This window comes from Homalodisca vitripennis, chromosome 8 (assembly GCF_021130785.1).
Source record: "Homalodisca vitripennis isolate AUS2020 chromosome 8, UT_GWSS_2.1, whole genome shotgun sequence".
Taxonomy (NCBI): Eukaryota; Metazoa; Arthropoda; class Insecta; order Hemiptera; family Cicadellidae; genus Homalodisca; species Homalodisca vitripennis.
In genome coordinates, this window is record NC_060214.1 from 104,172,561 (window position 1) to 104,187,342 (window position 14,782).

A 14,782-nucleotide genomic window follows, 5' to 3' on the forward strand; every position below is an offset into this window, starting at 1 on the left:
AATTTTAATTGTAGGAACACTTAAATATGGTTTGTTTTTAGATTTATACAAGTTTTTTTCTTAACTGGGTGGTCCTAAAATTCTGAATTTGTCTCATTATAGAACACAAAGTAATTATTGTGTAAACCACTATTTGAAACATTAATTTTTAACACTGATTTAATTGAAGGTTTTGATAATGAAATGCGATCGGCGGCTGCTCGATAAACTCTCAAATCCCTTAACTTCCGAGTCAACACCGCCTTAAGTAGGTTAAATATTTAAAATGTAGCTTCAATGCAGCATTTTAAGTTTTAAAAATATAACACAACTTCTAAAATGGCTTCCAGTGAAACGATTCCTTCTACAGTTTTAAGGAATAGGCGTATACAATGTCTGAGAGTAATCTCACGGAAATATTTTAAAACTAAGATGCACCTTAGTAGTTTTTTCAGATACGCCACTTTTTAAGCTTTTCGTTTTTCCAGTATAATTGAGTCCCAGTTTTCGGAGGGTATTTTATACTCGGTGTGTCACCTCCCTCTTGAAATAATGTTCGATGTACGCATCCGGCTGAAGGGGCTTGGTTCTCGTTTAGGATTACTTGGAATTAAAAATACAAAATGATTTACTCATGATATTTGTTTTAGAATTTTATTATGAAACGAATGCAATATAGTTGAAAGTTATTAAATGTGTTAGTAAATTTAATCTTGACATACGATTTGCATATTTTTACTAAGAGTACGGAAGGACACAACCTTTGTTACGCCCTGTAACAATCAGATCCAAAAATAGTTGTTTTAAAGAACCAAAGTAAGAACATATTATGAGCATAAGAGTCGTCCCTTTGCCAGTGCCCGGTGAAATGTGCATATTAAGAGATTGATTCTATTTTTATTAGTGAGCTACATGCAGTGTTTCAATTAATGAAATCCAGGCCACACAATTAACTAATGACGTGATTTCAAAAATCTATAAACTCTAAAGCGTCAAAATTCCGAGTATCATAACTATTTTAATTGAGGGTGTATTTTTTCATGTAAGAAATGAATAAAAAACCAGGTGTATTAAAATGGCCTTAGGTTACGTTATATTTAAAACCTAATTCTTACTAATATTTATTATTGCAAGCGTATTTAATTTAATGTCAAGTAATCAAATTATACGCATTAAAAATCTTGATATAACTTAATTACGTACATACTTTCTGAAATGATGTTAATCTAAAAAAAACAATTGACTAAACAATTATTACTGTACTATAATTGTCTAAAAATAACTATGAATGCTTAATAAGCCCAAGAGAATAAGTAATGAGAATGATTGGTACTATAATTTTCGCAGATGTGATTTTAAAACGTGGTATTATTACGTCGATATATAGTTAAGAAGTTAATAAGAACAAATACATAAATGTTGACCATGATTTAATTTAAACGAAATTACCTATCAATTGTGACAATTTTATAATATTTAATATCTTATGTATAGACCATGGATACAGTGCAGTGCTGTAAGGGATTATCTAACTACCATATCACTATATCCCTGTTTTTAAAACCATTGCGAAATGTTCCTTTTTTAAACCAATTAATAACTTGTATTCTCTGTGTTCAGAATTAAACATACTGCATTGTAATTACTTTTGCTAATAAGTATTCACACATTAAACCGTAACCATGGGAAACATACAAAAACATATTTGCTTTTTGCTTTTAGTTTGTTCAAAAGAGGTGCCCGTTTAAAAATAGCGAGCACTTTGAGTTTCTCCACGTAATTACAATTCTGTTAAAGAGGACTAATCCTCCATAAATAACATAGAATAAAAAATAACCTTATACAATACAATACATATACAATATTTATTAAGTAGCATACATTTTCAGTTATATATATATTCATAGAAATAGGCGTAAATTTAGGCTGTGGTGTTATTGTTATCCTGCTTACTTTAGCCTAAAATCTCGGCGCCCAGGGCAGCTTCCCCAGTCGGTCCCTCTTTCAAACGGCTCATCGTCTATCACTAGACCAAGAAAGAAAGGCCACTAATATGTTTGTGATTTGTTATTTAAGGTATTACTAAGAAGTCCTGATAGAATAATTTATAGCAAGCTTATACACAAAATCTAGTTTGTAGACGTATGCGAAGAAGGGCTGTACTCTGTTTAGAGCGGGTGGTTTGGAAATTCTGTCCATCCACGGTTACCTTTACAGTACGGCAGTCTTGTAAAAGTCTTGAAATGAATTCCTTATTGTTTTTAGAAATTGAAAGTGATCTAAATTTTAAATTTTGTCATTACGAAGATAAGAGATGTAGAACTCCGGCACTTTCTACGCTTATTTAGGTACGTTTACTCCACATTTTTAACTACTTATTACGTAATGATAATCTCTTAGTAGGTAAACGGAATTGCGATTTGAGTCACGCAAACAGTAGAACACTTTGTTAAACATCCATGAAAGAACCACAGAGTCATATAAAAAAAACCTTGGTAATTTTCCTATTGAATGATCTCTATTGAAACAAAATAACATTCTGCCATTTTCCTTTACCCTACACTTACTCTTTTTTCGTGTTTTTCTGTATCTTCTGTACTGCAACTAGATTGCAATTTAATATATCTCGCTAGGGCTTACTTTGCTATAATGTTTATTAGGCAACTATGTTTTTGGTAAGTTTCTCTTATTGCTTGATTTGTATTAACTTTTACTTTGTTCAGCAGAACTTAATGAAATAAATAAAGAATGTTTTGAGTATGAAAATAATGTAAAACATATTTTGTACTGTATTATCGTAACTGTAGGACAATGATATGATCTGATATTTTTTTTTATAATTTGCTGAGGTATATGTATCAAACGATTATATCACGATATCAAAATCTAAATTAAAAATGTTTTGTAGCAACAGACATTCAATGAGTATCGCTTGAGTTGAGTACTAATTATATTACATTACAGTTTTTATTTCTCAAGCACTACTATTATCAATTAATTTTTTTTAAAGCACTTGCGTATAGATTTAGGCTATTAGGCCTAAATGTTAGTTAAACCACAATTTTAAACAGAAACACAAACTTCGTTTAGTTTTGTTTTCAATGTATGAAAATTATCTATGAAAACTAACATGATGAATTATGATTGTAGAAAATGTGTAAAACATGTATTACTATGAAAGAATAACATTAGTATAGACATTTTCCATAGTTAGAGTTTCAACCAATGAAGTGTAAAAATTTTGAAATATACAATTTTCTTTCTTATGTAGATATTCATTCTTAAAATGTAACACTGTAATGAAAATTTAAAAACTATAGTCAAAATTAACAACATGTAAGCGGTTTTCCTTATTTAACACACTGTGATTTAGGATATTATTTGAAAAGGGTTATTAACCTTTTCCTTCTCTTTAAACCATATTACGATGGGATATACCCGTAACATTTGCCATTAGAATAATCAATTATCAATAATTACATTCCAACAAAAAGTGTATAATTGATTGCTTTTTCTTATTTTTAAAACTTTTTTCTTAATTCAATCACATCAAGCCCGATTCGGCTACCTACCCAGAGGGACATCGATTCACATGGAAATGTTACCGTCCCGTTATTTTTTGATTTCTTACGACACCAATTGGTTTATATTTCACTATCATGTATTTATGTTACATAGGCCTATTTGATGTTAACAAATTTAATTTTTCCTTTATACGAAGACATATATATTTAATACCATTAAATTTTAACATGTCATATTTTCATTAGCGGCTCAAGTCACCCAAGATTGTGGTCAGAAGCTTAGGTATATATATATATATATATATATATATATATATATATATATATATATATAATAAAATAAATTTAAATATATATATTTTCATTGAATTTGTATAAGTGGCAATAGCCTAATTTAATTTCAATAAACATTGAATCACAAAAAGTACTTGCTCCGCCGGGACTCGAACCCGGATCTCTCACTTGCCAGGTAAATGTGCTACCATTATACCACAGAGCCCTCACTTTTTACGATTCAATTATTTAGTATTTGGCTGTTTCTTTTACATATGTGTTTAAATAACCAAACTAACATATGCTCGGAAAACCAAATACCTGTCAAATGACTTGTTTACATTCATTAACTTTGTATAAGTGGCATTAGCCTAATTTAATTTCAATAAATAATGAATCCCAAAAAGTACTTGCTTCGCCGGGACTCGTTCCTGGATCTCTCACTTGCCGGGTGAATGTGCTACCATTACACCACAGAGCCCTGAATAAGTTTATGACATTAGTATCTGTCATAAACTTAAATTAAATACAAAACTTTTCAATAATAATCTTTTAAGGAATCCACAGGAAAAATACAATTGTAACTTCGTTGATAATTTGTACAATTAACATTTCAATATTGTGAAAATATCGAGGTGATGCTCATGAAAATAACTAAAATTTTATCCTATCACAAGTTTTTAAGCCTATAACCAGACATCCCTTCAGGTAAAGATCGAGTACCTGGAGATACAGGTAGCCAGACAAAGCGGCAGCGGCTCCTCAAGGTGTATTGTTCTTCTGTGGTTACCGTTCTGCGGCCTTCCAGGAATCCACCGGGCATAATTAGTAAGTCAAGTGTGGGTACAAAGCTAGACAGTAATCTGGAGGGATTTATAGCAGAGCTGCCATGTCCAAATTTCAGGGAATTTTCACCTACTTAAAATAATTTGAACTTAAAATGCGGATTTTAATACGACGAAAATCAAATTATTGGTCTATATCAAATTCGGTTTGTGGAATTTTAACAATTGCTCAATATATGCTGAAATATACTTTGTTGCGTAAATATTTTGTAAAAGTATTAGTTTCATTACAGTTCAACAAATATTCAATAATATTGTACTTCGAGAAATAAAAATATGTAGCCTTATTTATATAAACATTAGTACTTAAAAACGTTTGCTTAGACTGTATTATTCTCAATGTGATCACAGAATAGCATGACAAGTTTGAACGCAATTAAATGTGTTTTCAGGAAATTCTATAATTCCACCCTTTTCCTGAAACCGTATCGATATTTTACGCTTCAGAATCACGGCATTAAACTTGCTAAATAGCAATAGACCAAATTCCATATTTTACCAGATCCTATCTCGCTAAAAGGCAGCTGTGATGATAACATAGACACAAGGTTTTTAAAATATCGATTTGGAGCAACGACCCTTGACTGATATACTTTCACAATAATTACAAACAACATAAATGTAGAAGGGGTCTATTAAAAATTTTCCCTCTATTCCATTATTTAACAGCTTATAGCTGGTGGATATCAAGTTTTTATTAGTCTAATTTATATTTTTTTGTGGAATGCTTTTCGCTACAAACAGGCTATACAAAGAAAAATCTTCTAATATCCAATAATAACTGTAGTAAATATTAGGCAACATTTTTAATTTTGTCTAAATAACATCGGTTTTACTGAAATATAAACTCCTTAGATTGTTTAGTTTTAAACAAACAACTTGTATTAGTAACCAGTCAGTTTTATATTCCAATGACAGTTCTTTTCGAATTACATACCAAGATTTCTACAGTGTTTTATAAAAAATTAACTTTAGACCACAACATTATAAACTACTTAATCAACTGTAACGACAGATCCAAATTAAACCTTGTTTAGTCGTAAATGTTTATTTTGTTGTATTTTTAGTACAGTCAAATAATATTAACCCATTTCGATTTTAAACTACGTTGAATTTTTTGGGTAATATTCGATATCACACTTTATAAAGTGCAGTCCCACTACTTCATCTACGTCATCACTAATTCACAGAAATGTATTTTTATGCTTTAAATGATATTTTCATAGCCTACTTTAATATTTAAATTAATTATTTCATTAACAGACATTAAATATTTATAATCTGGTAGTCTATCATTTGCTATCATTGTCTACAAATTGTACAAAATACAGATTTGATACAGTTTCAATTTTCCCCGCCACCACAGTTGCCCGTGTGCACGCTGGAGGGGGCAAACTGGTTTGCTCTAAACGTGACGTCACGGCAGCGGTGCGCGCGCCACCTTCTCTTCTAGGCAACCCCTTCCACTCAGCTGCATTTACTGCATTCAGTTCATTCGTTGTTTGACAGTCGACTAAGTAACATCGGGAGCCTTTGGTTTGTTATTGAACATCTGTACAATTGAATTTGGATTATATTAGCGAGTGATTTGAACAATAATTACATCTGAGTGCGTTTTAATATTCTCAAATTAAAGTGTGTTTTGAGCATAACTAATACTTTCCAAGTAGTTTTTTCGTTATTGTGTGTAACAGAGGGAAACTTAGTTCATCATGACGGATAAGTTAGAAATGAGTTTAGACGATATAATTATTCAGAGCAAGGGATTAAAGAACTCTACAAGAAGAAGTCATGAACGAGGAGGTTTTCGTCAGGGTAGAGCGACTCATAGCAATGCCAGAGATGGTGGTGGACCCATGAGAAGCAGGAGAGTCAAATTTGATTCATCGATAAGAGTTCCCTATTCTCGAGTAAGTATAGTTTTTATACTATCACTTATTAAGGAATTAGTAATTACTAGACCACTCTACATTTTATAATATCCAGTTTTTTCATTATAGGCATAGAATAAATTTTACATTTAATGAGTGGCCTCTGGGACTAAACTAATTTTGTATGGGGGTTAAGTAGAGATATCTCCTGTGTTTCAATTATAATAGTTACTTGCGTACCTGGTTTCTAATTTAAGAAATGCTAGCACAGTTATTGATGGATTTTAAGTGTCTATACAAAACCATTTACTACAGCGAGTTGTTCAGTTTATCAGGAAATATTTTGTTTCCTTAGCGATTGAGATTGAAGGTATCTCACTTTAAATTTTGTATCACTTGGAAGATCACTATAAATAAGTATAGTCTACTTTATCATTTGAAATTATTGTTTTTTCATTTGTATTTTTATACAAATTATTATTTGCTTTATTGAAAGTTAAGGAAAAGTAAGTGTTGTGTGTGTGATTAGGTTTATTTGGTATTTTAGGAGCTTATATATATATTAGCCAAATCTATCATTTCTTAATTTAGTAACTGATAATCTATTTCAACATTCCAGTTAACACATTTATTGGTAAAAGTATTACTTAGAAATAATACTCACAATTTTATAATTATTAATTTATTGTAGCCTACATCTAGACAAAATCTTTTTATGGTTTTAGTGATAGGTCTCCAAAAATAACATAGCTTTATGGAGTGTTGTCATTTACATGTTGAGAAGACTTTTATAAGGGGCCTACACTTGTTATTCGTGTATTTTATCGAATTTTTATATTATTTTTTTATCTAATAGACTAAGCAATTCGAAATCACAATTAGTTTAATTTAAGATATGAACTCAAATTAATAATACATAAACGTTATAGTTAATATAAACAATAAACTACAAAGAGTAATAATTTTTTTTAGAGTTTAAAATTTTCGATTAATATAAGATTAAATGTTTTGGACGAACGGTCAAAGCCATTTAGTTACTGAAATGCCGCAGGAAAGTGCGCCTATCTCGGGCATATCTTTACCACCACTAGGCCTATTACATTAAAACAGTTACTCACTTTTAACTGGGCATGATGTGAGTATTGTAATGTATATTTTAAATTAGTGGCTAGGTTAAATTTAGTTTAATTATTTTAATGCTGTTGGTAATTAGTATTTGTGATTGCAATGTGTTATATTGTGGTTAATGTATTATAATTCTTATTGCGTACGATTATTATATAATATCGAATTTGTATAATATACCGAATTTTTTATAATAAAAATCAAACAACGAGTGTAAGCCGCTTATTAAAGTCTCACTCATACCCGTATTCAATAACTATATTGTGTATTGTTTTTACTGTGTGCTGTATATCTTGGTACCTGAGAATTGTATGGTTATGGTAATTTGGCTAGTGTGGCATTGCCACTGTCTTAATAATAATACAATGTGTGTGTGTTTTGATAAAATCAAGCGTAAACAAGATCCATAACTATTAACCAATACAAGTTGTCTGTCTTTGAGTTTAATGTAGATTTTACTAAGATTTGTTCAAGAACGAAAGAATTGCTTATTTTTCTTCTGAATTAAAAATATCTTATAAATTGATAATATTTTAATATTTAGATATGATTAAAAAAGCTTAGCCTTAAATACAGAAATATAAAAATGCTTGAACTTTAAGCATTGGAAAATGGACCTTGGAAAAACCTAAACATGGCTAGGTTTTAATCTATTAATCTCATAAATATTTAATATTGTGGACATAACTTGTTTTCATTCTTAATTTATAATTCAAATTCTATAAATTAAGTAAATTATTACCACTTACATGTGAAAAACATTTGTTTCTAAGTATTATGACAATATCGAGTAGCCTAAGCCGCACAAACAAACACACACACACACACACACACACACGCGCGCGCGCGCGCGCGCGCGCGCGCACACACACACACACACACACACACACACACACACACACACACACACATACATTCTACTACTTGGGACCAAAGATATTTAATGGTTTTATGGAGTTTTGTGGCAATGCGATTTATTTTGAAACAAAGACGAAGGTAAAAATGAAAGCGCGTCAATATATCGTGGAATACTCATAATATTTTGCAAGAATATTTCTTAATAAACACATACTTACTGTTTTTACTTCTTTTGTATTTATTTATATTTCTGGTTTGCTTTTGTTACGTGGAGATGTATATATATATTGTTGTTGTTTGTTCAAAGTATATTTTCGTTAAATAGATCTTAAGTTTGTTATATGTTATTGTTATTTATTTAAAGTTTGTTGTTGTTGATTGGAAATAATGTTTTATATTATTGTTATTAATTCCTAGATGTTTATAAGATGTTAATTATTGTTACAAAATAGTTAAAAATTGGTTTTGTTTATTTATAAATCTATCAATGATTTATACAGTCTAGGTGGATGGTCTTTGTTAAAAATATAAAACTAATATAAATGAAGTGTGGTGAGTAAATTAAAGTAAAGTAATAGAAAGTAGAAGTTTATAGGAGAATTAAATTAGGGAACACTATTGTAGATCTTGGTATGTATTTGGGTTATTGATAATTTCAGTGTTCATTATGTCAGATTAGTGCTGTTGATAATATTAAGATTAATGTTTATTAATGCTGTAAAAGTAATGAATTCCAAAAGACTGGCTCATAAACAGTTTGCAATATTGAACAATAATAATGATTTGTCATCCCGCACGCGCTTGAGCGCATGGGATAATGTAATGCCCATATATGTAAAACAAAAGTTTTTGTGAATAAAGCATTTTTGAACTTGAACTTGATATATATGTATATACTAAAAATAAAATAATCATAGACACAAAAGTTTTTACCGAAATATTGTTGTTCTATATCAATCAACTTTGTTATTTTGCCAAACGAGTAGACTTAAATCAGTATAAAATTTTAGTATACAAATAGTATAAATTTTTTCTCATTAGACATACTAAGCATGTTTTTTGTTAAAATGAATTTCTTCGTAAATAATGGTGGTCACGTTACCTTTAGAAAACCAAATAAAATAATTAAGAACTACTCAACGGCAAACAGTAGTTATTTAATTTTCAAAGTTCAATATTTCAAGTAAAACTTTAAAGTATGGAAATAATTTCATAATAGTGGCGGAAGGTAAAAAAAATCCACATTACATACAATAAATAGGCCAGGAGTACTTTTTAATTTTTTAGTAGATTGTGGATGTAAAACGACAAGTATATCTACAGGTTTTTACCGAGGTGTAAGAAACTAGTTGCGGTTATCTCCACAAAACAATTTAACTTTGAACTATTTATATTTAAGTGCTTATAGAAACTTTTTACACGATGGACTTTGCCAATTGACTATTTCACGTCTTTAATAGTGTAATTATTTCAGCCTCCTGGCGATATCAACAGCCGCTGGCAGCATGATCTCTATGATGGTCCGGTTCTCAACAAGAGGAGGAGATCAGGAGGTCTAAGCATGACAGGTGGTCCTACAAAACTAGTCGTCTCAAACCTGGACTATGGAGTATTAAGTTCAGACATACAGGTAAGAGAAAGTATAATTGTCACATCTAAGAAAAAATTTATTCAAATTAAGGTACATGTTAAATGTTTATTAGATAATTATTAACGTAAAATATTAATGCAGTGTTATACAAAATAAAACTTAAAACCGAAATGTTCGATTAGTTATTGTATAGCGCCTAATCATTACACTATATGTATTCATTTTATATTTATCTTATTCATTATTCATTTTATTATTTATTCTTTTTATTCATTTTTTTATTAATTTCATCTTATTTTACGTCAAATTGCATTATCTAAGGGCTGGGTAAAGTATTCTTCAGTATTTATCGGTACATGAGACATGTCAGTGTCAATAATTTTCTTGAACTGTTGTAAAAGTAGTTGAGTCATTGTAGATTTATCTAAATTTACATACTGTACTTTTATACAGGGTATAATAAGTCCTGATACGCCTGGATATATTCCTAACGTATCGATGTATCCATGTAAATTCTTCATCATACCTATTAAAATTCTTTTTGGAGGGTAAAAAAACTTATGTGCCCTTTTTCAACAGGGTTAGAGCGGGTGACAAACTGCGGCCCCTATATTGTGACATGCCATATTAAAGGTATATTTAATAGAAACAGAATGGCACTAAGAAAACATCTCTGTGCCGTTTCTAGCAAACTTTATTGGCAAATAACGCAAAAATAATCTGTTTGCACAATTCCAATGTCTTTTGCACATCAAATACTACAAGCGTGATATCTTTTAGTAAGATTTTGAGGGGCCCGGCTTACCCAATTATGTAGTATCTAATGTTTCTGGTGTGCATATTTATGTTAAGAGATGTCTTTTTTTAGGTGGCATTACAATGTAAGGGATTACTTGTCCTTGACGTTTGTTAGGATCGTTGTACGGATATTGTACATATAAGTTATCCTCTTGTACCACATTTTGTAATGGGTTGAAATATTTTTTATCCTAAAAAATCCAAAAAGTAATTTATTAAGTATTGTGAAGGTTGTGCATTAATATATCATTGCGTTTGGAATATATCCAGGCGTATCAGGACTTAATTTACACCCTTAGGTGTAAGGGGTTATTTGCCCTTAACTTTTTTAGGATTATCGTAGAGATGTTTTGTTCATGTCACGGTGTTTCTTTTGAATTTACCTTTCAAAAGGAGTAAGTTACAAGATAGGGGTTGAAAACTGAAAATTTTTAGTAATCCTTCTCGCCACACTTTGAAAAAGAGAGGGAAATATTTTTACACCTCAAAACTTCCAAAACAGTTCTTAATAGATATGGTGAAGGTTGATATTTCAATCTGTTTGGAAAATATTCAGGCGTATCTGGACCTAGTTTACACCCTGTAAGCTTAAAGTATAATATTTTTAAAACATTTTATTCAGTATATTCTAAACCGGAACCAACGATTTTGAGAATGGTTATGGTGGATTCACATGAACTTATGTACATGTTTCTGGAATTGTTTGTGGTTATAATAATGTAATACCATTTTTGCTTTTTCCAGGTGCTCTTCTCAAAGTTTGGGCCTCTACACAGTGCAACGGTGAACTATGAAAAGTCTGGTCGCTCCATGGGCTCGGCTTACGTCGTATTTGAGCGAAAAGCAGATGCTGTCAGGGCTATGAAACAGTACAACAGGGTTCCTTTAGATGGTGAGTTCAGTATGTATAACAGTTAGTTTCTTGTTACAATGAATTGCTAATAAAATGAAAAAATAAGTCAATTACTTGTCATTGTTATGTTAAAAGAAATACCCTATGTTTGAAGGATTTAGATTTATCCTCTTTCTCTTTTAATTATTTTGAATGTGTACCTACTTGTAACACAGTAACTATATTATATTTAATTTACACAAATTAAAAAAAAATTGTGAGGCAAATAGGTTATCTAGCAGTAAATTTATTAATTACTTTCTAAAGGTGTTTTGTATAACACAGTCCGTTTTGTGTCAAATGCCGTGAGTATTTTTTATTTCCTCTGCCTTAAAGTTCTGGAATTCAATATCATCTAATTTTTATTCCGTTATGAACGCATTTATATACATGATGTATGTTTACAGGTCGCCCCATGCATATTGAATTGACTATGTCTGATGTTAAAGTTATGATGCAGCAAGGAAACCGATTCAGCGGCGGCTTCACCCACAGGCCTAATTCTGGACGTTTTGGCCTCGGGGTTGATGGAAGAGGTAAGTAAATCTTTTTAATAAAAAAATGCTTTACTTTTACCTCTTGCTATTCTGTATTAATATGATGGAATAGGTTTCCCTTTCATTTGCTATGTTGAGAAAGCCTTAGATAGCAACTTAATAAACATTAGTAGGTCAATTAGGTAAAACTGATGTTTAAGTTGTATGTAAAACTATCATTTAAAAAGTTTGAAAAGTAAAAGTTTTAAAAGAAAGATTTGAAAATATTTTAAGGAATTTTTTTATAGTAGGCTAATTTAATAATTGCTTTGTTTACTGTCGTGATTAGGAACAATCAGAACGATTCTTTGGATTAGATGTACTAGTTAAAAAAACAAAAAAGTAGGAAACTTAATTATTAGCATGCCACTGAATCACTGCGACAGACATACAGGTAAAAAACCATCTCTCTCTCTCTCTCTCTCTCTCTCTATCTCTCTCTCTCTCTCTCTCTCTCTCTCGCTCTCTCTCTTTCTCTCTTAAAGTGCAACATACTTAAAATTTGTTATCTGTTCTATACATATACTATATATATATATATATATATATATATATATATATATATGTCTCCACTTAACAAATAAAAACCTTTTCTTAAAATTGCCCAATATAACCTGAAGTACTACGAGTCACTGTACCCAGACAGGACAAATGGAAACAAAATTATTAAGGCAAAGGAATGAGTATGTTCTAATAAACCTGTTTGAAAGTTCACACAATTCTGATATAAAGTTAGGGGAGCTTTTACGAATACTTTCTGTGTATTAATTTAATTAAAACTTCATAATAAGTTAAATCAATTATAATATTATAAGTAATTACATTGAAGTTAATTCCAATTACATCCACAGCAGTTCGCTCATGTTTAATATTTCCTGTTGTAGGTTTCAGAAGAAATGGTCGTGGCGAGGGAAGAGGAGGCGGACGAGGAGGGAAAAAAGTCCCAACTGCAGCAGAGTTAGATGCAGAATTAGATGCGTACATCAGCGAAATAACGTTGTGTAAACTGAACATAAATGAAGTCTAAATATTGTTTATAGAAATATTATTTGTACAAATTATAGATGTATATGAAATTAGTCGATAAAAATAATCATATTGAAAAAGACAGCTGTTTCTTTACATTTTGATCTTGCAATGTGTGCAGTATTAAATTGTTATTATTATAATTAGTAAAGTACTAACAGTAAAGTTTATTTTAAATTCGACATATTTTTTTTTGCTTGGAATATATACCTACAAGTTTTGTTTTACTATAGCTTTATCAGATTAAAATATAATATACTTTTTATAGATCTTTCATTTCTCAACGTAAGTTTTGCATTGTTCTGTTTGTAAGTTATGATTGGCATTTCATGTTCTAGTAACTGTGTGTAAATGAATTGGCAAACTTTCCCGGTTTTAGCTCTTAATAGTATTTTTCTCATTTTCTGAAATATGTAATTATTTAAATCATAATGCTTTTCATTCATTAACTTTTTTTTAAGTAATCAAAGTTTTACTTTGGATTCCAAAGGGAGGTTTATAGAATTTGAAATGGTAGCAGCTCTAAATTAGTAAGTAACTCACTTTTTAACTCACAATTCTCTGTTTGAATTTGAATTTATGTAAGGCTTAAAAGACTGTGCAAACAGTCTGTTTTTAAAAGTCTTTCTTGTGGGTATTGATGTATAATATCAAAGAATATTTTTTCAGTAAAAGATCTTGTAAGCCTAAAATATAATAAATAATTTTTAACATGTCTGCTGATGTGACAATTTTTAAATAGTTTCGGTAGAATCTTCGAATATAAATTTTTTATAGTAAAGATATGTTTGTACAGATAAATTATTTATATTGCTAATAAGGAATAAACTAGTTTAATCATTATAACTTATAAAACTAGCACTATGAGTTACGTAAAACAGTACGTACTATTATCATAATTATTATTTATTCCAAATGAAAGATTCTGGCCACAGACAAATTTCTTTATTATTTACATGGTTTTTCGCATTACAATTTGTTGTTGGTACTTATAGTTATTTCATATTAAAAGATTATAAAATGTTTATAATAATTCTGTGGTATGAAAAAATGTAACACTTTCATGGGTTTATAATATAAAATTATTGATAATAACTAATATCATTATGTTGAAACTAAAATTCGAACTGCAACGCAGGATTACCTCTATGGAATTAAATTATTTACAGAAATGTTTTTGGGCAAGAAACTTGTATGTTTATGCGTATTTTATTCAGTTACTTTTTTAAATAGGAATTGCAAAATTCCTAAATCTATCAATTTTAAATGTTATGCGTTGATATTCTTACTATCGTTGAATATAAGAATATGGGGTTTTTCTAATAGTAACAACTGTCTTGATGAGATAAGATTTATACATGTATATATACACCATCAGCTAACATGTTAAAAATCTGTAATTCAGCATGTGTGCACCCCCACACAAAACATATACACACATGGACATGTTATAATTTTAGTTTA